The sequence below is a fragment of the Pteropus vampyrus genome, unplaced genomic scaffold (assembly GCF_000151845.1).
Source record: "Pteropus vampyrus isolate Shadow unplaced genomic scaffold, Pvam_2.0 Scaffold27, whole genome shotgun sequence".
Classification (NCBI taxonomy): Eukaryota; Metazoa; Chordata; class Mammalia; order Chiroptera; family Pteropodidae; genus Pteropus; species Pteropus vampyrus.
The window spans coordinates 804,567-813,184 of NW_011888808.1; the positions used below are offsets into that span (position 1 = coordinate 804,567).

The following is an 8,618-nucleotide window of genomic DNA, read 5'->3' on the forward strand; positions in this document are numbered from 1 at the left end:
GGAATCACGCATGATGACCCAGCTTGTGTTTCTTTTTCTAATAGCAGTGGGGTTGGGGTGGACCTTTGCCAAAGGAGTTATTCCAGGAGGACTTTGGTGGGCGTGCTGGATGATGAACTGGTTTTTGTGATGAAGGTCCCAGTCTCTCTGAATGCTTGGAGCTCTTTGTAAGGCCAAATGTCAAGCTAGGATAATTGTAAAGATTAGTCTTCCTGGCTCAGCAATGGCCTCCAAAGGTATAAAGATAAGAGCTCATATCTATGCGACTTTGGGGAAATTGTTCTCTGTTTTGTCATCCTTAAACTGGAGGTATAACACTCATCTTTTCAAAGTTAAGCAATGAGAAGATTGAACGAGCTCACGAATGAGAAGTATAGTTTGCAAATATGTAATGTGGTAATAAATAGTAAATACAATTAAGGGGTCAGTGCAATCCTCAATAAAGTTTGTATATTAAATTGAAACATAAAGTCCTAATTAGGATTTTTATATTTGAATTACACAGTTGCACTGTTATGCATTCCTAAAAGAACAGTACAGTTAGGCATCACTAAAGAATATTATGGTTACCAAAATACAAGGGCATGGACCCATGTTCTTAAAGACAACTGCATTAAGAATCTGTAATATGTGTCAGAATCATTCAGTTTATAGTAATATGGAAGTACTGATGTTAACCCAGAGAAAGAATATTTTCTTTAAGATCATTGACATGTGGTCAGCTTAAGAAAAGAGCTTCTCAGTGACATGAAAACTGTGGTTTTGTAACAGGTAACACAATCAGACTAAAATAAGTTTTGTAAAACCATGTTCTGTAAGGGTACTTGTCCTCAGTTTTGCTCATTCTGGACATTGTAATCTTAGGGAAGTTCCATCTATTCTAAAGCAATACAGGAACATGATGGTTTTAAATTGCTTACATATAACCCAATAGTAATGCTATATACAGCGTACTTGATTATCAGAAATATACATGCGATTGATAGGACACACATTACCATATCATAGTGCAGATACAAACATCTGATTTTAAAAATTGAACCTGGCAGAGGCCATTTTTCAGGTTAAGAGGCAGTCTGGCATCTTCCTAGAGAAATTCCCTCACCGCCTGAGTTGTGAGGGTACCACAGAGACTTCCCAGTTCCACTTAAAGACAAACTGAGCATTCAGTCCGCGCACAGGGAGACCAGGAGGTTTCCTGTTCGTGCTCTTCTTGCTGCTGTAGCAAGTCTCTCCGTGCAGTCCAGAGTGAGGACGACCTGTGCAGGCTGGCATAGACCCTGCCTGCCTGGCGGGTGGAGAGGCTCTTGTTTGGACTTCGCCGGTCAGGTTTATTGGTTAAGACTCACATGTTCAGACATTGTTCCCAGGCCATGGTTTCTTAGCCAGGTTGGCCTGTCCAGCCTGGGCATCCAGCCATCGCTGCTCATTTTCCCAGAGCCAGCCTTGGCTTGAGACTTGAGTCATCAGCCCTGATCATCCTTCCCTCATGCCAAAGTCCCCTTTGGAGGCCTGTGATGTCCCTTCCTGCCGCTGTGGATGGGGCAATCTCAGTTTATCAGAGGGAGTTCTCGTTTTTCAATGACATGTTATTAAATCTTGGTTTTCATTCAGAAGCAGTAATGAAACCCTCGGCTCTTTACAAAAATCGAATTTTCCATTTACAAATCTGATTTTCTGAAGCATAAATTAAAGATATTTCTCTTGGATATTTTTATCTGTTGGATTCCATTAAGATGATTTTGAGAGGCCAGTGGGGGTAGGAGGGATATAAGATCTTAAGGGGCAATTTCCCCGAAATATCTAAAATATAAAAAAAGCCACAATCTCTTTAATCATTAGTGATGTACTTTTCTACGGGTAGAAAGAGAAAAGATTCTGTTTTAAAATGAGAGAAGCCCTGGAAATCTCATCTAAGGAACTGGAAATAACTTGTCAGTACTTTTTTTCTTTCTGCTCTGAATTCATTTTTAGTAACAGTGGAAGCAATTTGAAATGAAATACAAGACTTAAAGCAAATGAAACGGAAATGGATGCTAGCAGTGAAGGACAAGAAGTACAGTTCAGTGGGTTCTTCAGAAATCTCGTCTCTTGGCACTGGATGATGAAAGTCTCTTATTTTTTGTTTTTGAAATTCTACAATCATGAAGCTATATCCATTGTTATTAAAATCAATTCCATTATAATATGTCCATTTCTTCTCTTAATAGCACAAGTTTTCACCTCAAACAGACCTGAACTCAGATCAAATTCCTTAAATTTCTGAGATATTTTCTTTATCCTTAGATGTAAAGTAAAAAAATATATATATTTATGAGAATTAAAAATAAAGTATCTTATATTGAATCTTTCCTACATGGTAGGTACTAAACACATGACGACAACTATGATTATTACATCTGATATTAACATAATAATAATAATTTGTTGTAATCTTTGAGGTATTTGTTGTTTGTAACACTTTTACAGTAAATGGTCTTAAACGACGGAGTTTTTAAGTTCAAGCGTCCAAAGTGTTACAAAACAAAGATATTTGACAATAACGTGATCGTAATCACAATGGAGAGTTCATCGGGCAATAAACAAAAAGGTCCTGGAGGGTGAATTAAAGTGGAATCACTTTGGGAGTCCGTATTTATAATGAAGGGTTTATAATAAAGAATGTTTCGTAGAGAAACGTTGAGGGAGACAGAGTTTGCTAGAGAAAGTGTCCATGATTAGGAAGGACTTCGGTGTTTGTCCTCTTTAGTTTCTTCAAGATCTCTCTTGCCTGCTTTCTACACCATTCCTTGTGTCTTTTTCTTATAGTTAAACCTAAATGTTTTTTTTTTTCCCTTGAATTCTGTCCTTGGTCAATTGTGCTTCTATCTAATGGCTTCCATTGAATCTCCCCAGTTGGATATTTTGACAATAATTTAGCAAATATTTATTTGACACCTCCTGTATAATCAACATTTTTCAGAGTCCTAGGAATATATATACAAATAAAACTTGGTTCCTGATCTCAAAGAAGTTGACCTATTTGGAGAGACATCAAGGAAACAAATAATTTTACCATAATAATATAATTTCATGTAACATAAAACCTTAAGGTGACATGGACTGGGGGAGGGAAATTTAGAAAATGTTTCCTAGAGGAAAGTGAAGCTGTGCTCAGTTTTTATGAATGAAAAGTTTACAAGAAGAACAAGTGTACAGCTGAAGTTCCTGGAATAAGGAACAGTATGAACAAAATTACATTGGCAGATGTGTGGTTGATGTGTGTGGGAAACTGAAAATAATTTGTAAAGTGCAGGGTTGGGAGTAGCAAAAGTTAAAAGTAGAGAGATGCACAGATGCCAGATGAGGAGAATCCTGTGTCAAAGGCTAAAATGCTTTGATTTCATCTCCAAGACAACGGGAAGGAAGCTCTTGGCAGGTCAGGGTAAGTGATTAATGACATTCCACTTAGAGTTCATAAGTATGGAATGGCAGCAACTTGAATATAAACTCTGATCTATACGAAAGACACTGAGCATTCAGAAAGACCTTTAAAATATAGAGAGAAATATTCAAAGTCTGGATTAAATAAATCCATCACATGTGTCTCATCCTAGAGAGAAGAGCCTATAGCAAATGTTGATACCAGGGTGTAAATAACCAGGAAAGCAAGAGTAAGGCAGGGAAAAAGGGAGAAAAAAAAATCAGGGTCGACAACAAACTGGCCACTGTTTGGTATTAAATAAAACTGACAACTGGATCTTGTGCAAGTGTCTTATGAACGACATCACAGGTCAGTCCACCCAGAAGGATAAAGAGAGAAGAATTTATTCATCAACTACAGTCTCCCTTGCGTGCTTTCATTTCACATTGGAAGTCCCCAAGAATGTCTGTACAGTGTTACATCTGAAATTCCACAGGGAAGTGCTTTGGAAGGAAGTGAGTCACATGTGGGATGCTGGCATGAGGTAATGCACTGCTGGATTAAATTTACATAGAGTTAGTCAGAGCTCATACAGACTGGGTCCCTTTTCTTGTGGCTTGCTGGAGGTGGTTCTGGTCAACAGCCCTGGAGACTGAGGCTGAGAAGAATCTATGGACTCTGATACAGGCACCCTGTGGTCGATGAGGATGGAACAATCACAGTGAGGTAGAGACGAGTAGGAGCCCATTCACCATCAAGGGCTCAGTGGATGTATTTGTGTAATGGAAAGTGAGACTGGCATTACAATTAGATCTCTGAGATTTGTAAGGTTGGCTGAGCTCTTTCACGTTGGCTAATCGATGGTAAGATATCTAACAGGGATAACGATGATCAAATCATATTGATCTTTCACCAATTGTTTTAATACAAGAAAAACAACTCTCATAAGTAGAGATTGGCTTGAATAAACGTGATCTAGATTATATAGCCCTTCTCCCAATATCAGATAAACCCTCTATGTTCATAGACGCAGAATATTTTGAAGGAAGTAAACAATTGTGTTTCCTTAGGGAAAGACCCTGTAACATATCAAGAACATCCAGGAAAATGTCTTCTTAGTCTTTCTGTAAGACCTGTGGTCATTTGCATAGATGATGGGTAGTGGTGAACGGAAAAAACACCCAGGCTTTCCAGAAGCGGTTGATGTTGGCATTGGAGTAATGCTAATTTCTTAGGACTCAGAACATCAGGAGATCAAGGCAGTTTTGACTGGTGTCCAAACTAAGGAAAGTCAGCTGGGGTCCTAAGCATATTCATGGTCATCTTCTCAGCTACATAACATTGGGGGTCAGATCTTTCACCCAAGAAGAATACCCACAATGATCAAAATTTCAATTACTCTCACGTGAATTCTCTAAACTCTCTTTTCTCATCTAGAAACCAGTGCCACATGAATCTTCACTATCATCATGGATGAACCCAGCCTCCTACCTTTTCTGGGTCTGTATCCATGAAACAGACCACCTAATTAGAGAAAACACACATACTCAGGCACACGTAATCAGACTGATGTCAATATAAATTAGGCTTTAATTCTAATTTCTTTAGACGATTGGCTTTCACATTACTCACAGCAATAACTTCAAATATTTTCTGCTCTTTTCAAAGATTTATGCCTGTTTCAACCTTGGCATTCTGGGAAGAGAGCCTTGCCTCAATCTTAAATGACTAAATAAAAGTGATTGGATAAGAATTCTCTCAATTTTCCACCAAAAACATGCAAGTCATAGTGTGTCTATACTCACACTTTTCCTTTTATATCGCAATGCAGGACGTGTCCTTCCTCCCTCTCCCCTCTCTCTATATCTATGTTTGTTCTTTTTCTCTGCATAATCCTGACTAATACACATAGTAATCAGCGTATCATCATGTAGGAAGAAGTATTAAGTAAGGGCCTTGGTATGGAATATAGTGCTTCGAGAAAAACAGTGGCCTGATAAGAGAAATGGGTTGAGAATAGAATCATGGGGACAATCGTAATGTTTAAAGGATGAATAATATAACAGTAGAGCATGAAAAAACCTGAGAAGAATTGATCAGGGAGATGTGGAGAGTATCACAGGAGTGACCCGAGCAGTCTGATAGATCAGAGAGTATCAGCGCAGAGGGAATGGTGTGCAGTGTTAAACATAGCAATGAAATGTGGCCTTGTGATTCGACAATTAGAAAAGTCCTTGGCTATCTTAGCACAAGTAGAATTAAAGACTAGAACCTTGTTTTCAGTCTGGAAAGGAAGTAATAGAGAAATGAGAAACCAAAGACTTTTCTTTGCAGATTTGAAATGAAAAGGGAAAAAGACAAGGAAGTAGCTAAAGGAAAACTCAGGTCCAAAAGAAAAGTATTTACAAGTTCTTTTTCTGTTTCTGTTTTGTTTCATTTTGTTTTGTTTTACTTTAAGTCTAAGATACCTGTATCACATTTTAAAGTCCGAAAAATGTCTCTGAAAAGAGAAGGAATAGTGTTTGCGTGGAGAGGAAGGATGCCAGTCCTCCAGGAGAAGATCCAGGTGAGATCAAGAGCACCTGTGCTGGCGCTGATCTTGCATATGAGGGAACACACAAGCACCCCAGAAATGGAAGAAAGCCTGGAAGTGTGGGCCAGATATAAAGATGCAGGCATGGGAGATAAAATAATGAGAGCAGTCATAGAAGTAGATCTTCAAATGAGAAAGACCTGGTAAGTATTAGTACAGGGGAATTCAGAGAGTGGCAAATTTTTTCATTGTTGCTTAGTAGACAGAATTGATTAAAGACAAGAAAGCAATTAATTACAGTGAGAGGTCAGATAGAAGATTAAAATCTGAATTAACGACAATCCTTGGGTTTTCCTTTTTTCTGCAGAGTACTTGGTGGCCTAATCCAAAAGGAGAGTCAGTGTTGTGTGTTAACCACGGTTGGAACAACAAGAACAACAAAAAACACCGGCAAGTTAGAAGAGTTTCTTTGGAGGGAGAAAAGAAAGTAAACATCAGTGGAGTCTAGGTGAGTGGGGATGAGGTGATATCAAAAGGGAGTAGCTGGTAGAGAAGATAAAAAAGAAGAAGAAACTTAAAAAATCTCTCTCTCTCTCATTTTTAAATCCAAACTGTGCTTTGAAGGCAGGCATTTTCCCTTCCGTGGCTTATGGAATCATCCAAACATCCACTCCTGGTCCTGGCTAATTGACTCAGAGGATTATTCCAGGTGGCTATGATTCTCACCATCTGCTTTGAACGCTCTCTCCAGTCTGGTCTCCCAGATTCCTCTGCCACTGGCATCATTACTTGGAAGCTTTCTCTCTGCCTAGCCCCAACAGATTGATTACCTATTTGGACAATCACCGTAACATGTGCTGCTTCTCAAATTACCCTGATGGCAACTGTGACCGGCAGTGACTGGTGGCCCACCTTTTGACATAGCTTCCAGGACACTGACTCTGCTTGCTTCGAGGGGTGGTATTGAGAATTCATGACATGTTCTTACATTAAGTGAATTTTGTGTCCAAATTTCTCATGACAACTTAGACATAATTAAAACATTGGTAAAAAATTTTAATACGCAGGACCATATAAGGATAAAGTGTAAAGGCTAGAGGATAAAAATGTTAAGCATTTATGATGTTTGATAATCAACACAGTTATATGGTGATATGAAAATGTAGCTCCCTTTAGAAGATAACTTTCTGGTGTTTAATCTCCCATATTTTAGAAAAAAATTGGCTATTTTCCTGAGTTCTTCTATTTATCGAGTCATTATTATGCCTTCTGTAATGTAGGAGTATGCTTGGTTAAAATCATCATTATTTTGGAGATCTACTGGTTTTTTGGGTTAATTTGAAAGTAGGAAACAATTAAGCTTTGACTGCTGGAGTTCCTTAGAGGCCCGGGTTGCAAACCTGGTTCTGCCTACTTTTTAGGGAAAAATAATTGTTTTGTATTATCAGATTTTTCATCTAGTACCGAAATTCAATGAGCATGCTAGTACTTTATATTGCTGTGTAATTCATACTGGGGATACCATTCTTCATTTATCACAGATGTTTGGATAACCTTTACTTTATGATGGAAGCGGTACGGCGCTTAGAGTCAGAAACCTCTGGAATTCATTTCTTCCTCTGTCAATAATTTGTGCTGTCACCTTGAGAAATTATGCCATTTTCAGACCTTTAATTTCTGCCTCTGTAAATATGGTCCATTGCTCTCATTCTTAAAGTAGACATAACTATTTACATTAAGATACAGCCTAAAATTATAAAATTGACTTTATTTTAGTTTCACAGCAATGTTAAATATACAGACAATTTGCTTAGTAATTTTTTTCCTGTAGCTTTTCTTCAATGATGTTTTAGCAAAGAGAAACTTTTACTAGAATAGTTACATACATGCCAACAGTTCTATTTTAAAGTGTTTTCTGGCCTTTGTTTTATGAAAATTCTATGTGTTACCAGTATGCAGTATAAGCAAAAGACAGAATAAACTCCAGGGCAATCTATCATCATTTATGTAAAAAATGAGGGTTTAACATATCAGAAATTCTTAAACTGTATTCTTTCAAATTCCATTCACACATGGCCATTGCCTCGTAAATGAGAGATCATCATTTACTAAGTCACCACTGTTCTTGCAATCTATTTGAAAACAACTTGATTGAACTATTTATTTCTATTTCATCAATATCATTAAAGAAATGATGACCACAAAAAGAGTCACTAAACTTTTGCAGAATTATTCCCTTCAGTTAAAATGCTTGCATATTTATTTTTGGAAATATATTTTATTATTAAATAGAATAGTACAATTTTCCTTCAAGTTGCTTTACCCAAGATGAAAATTTTCTAATGAAACACTGGTCATTACTATGTTCATCCCAGTAGTATGCGAAGTTCATTTAGGTATTCTGATATTTTTGCTCTTCCAGCTAAGCTGAAGGTAGACCTTTTTAAAAAATCATCACGTAAATTATGTCTTTGGTTACAACTCAGCAACAACAACAACAAAACAAACAACCCAGTTAACAACCATGCAAAAGATAGGATTACAGCTTTTTTCACAGAAGATGTACAACTGGCTCCAAAACACATGAAAAGAAGCTCAATATCATTAGTCACAAGGGAAACACAAATTAAAACTGCAGTGTGATGCCATTTCACATCTACTGGATGACTAAAATTAACAAGA

General features: G+C 37.5%; 1 long non-coding RNA gene across 2 annotated transcripts; it reads left to right on the plus strand.

Annotated features, from left to right (window-relative positions):
- The first annotated feature begins 3,995 nt into the window (after positions 1-3,995).
- On the plus strand, positions 3,996-8,132 carry LOC111737454. Of its 2 annotated transcripts, none has more exons than XR_002779440.1 (4): positions 3,996-4,266; positions 5,862-5,969; positions 6,304-6,444; positions 6,561-8,132. It is a non-coding gene; the product is annotated as an uncharacterized LOC111737454 (long non-coding RNA). The 2 variants fall into 2 exon arrangements; XR_002779441.1 differs by having other exon boundaries at positions 3,996-4,129.
- The last annotated feature ends 486 nt before the right edge of the window (positions 8,133-8,618 follow it).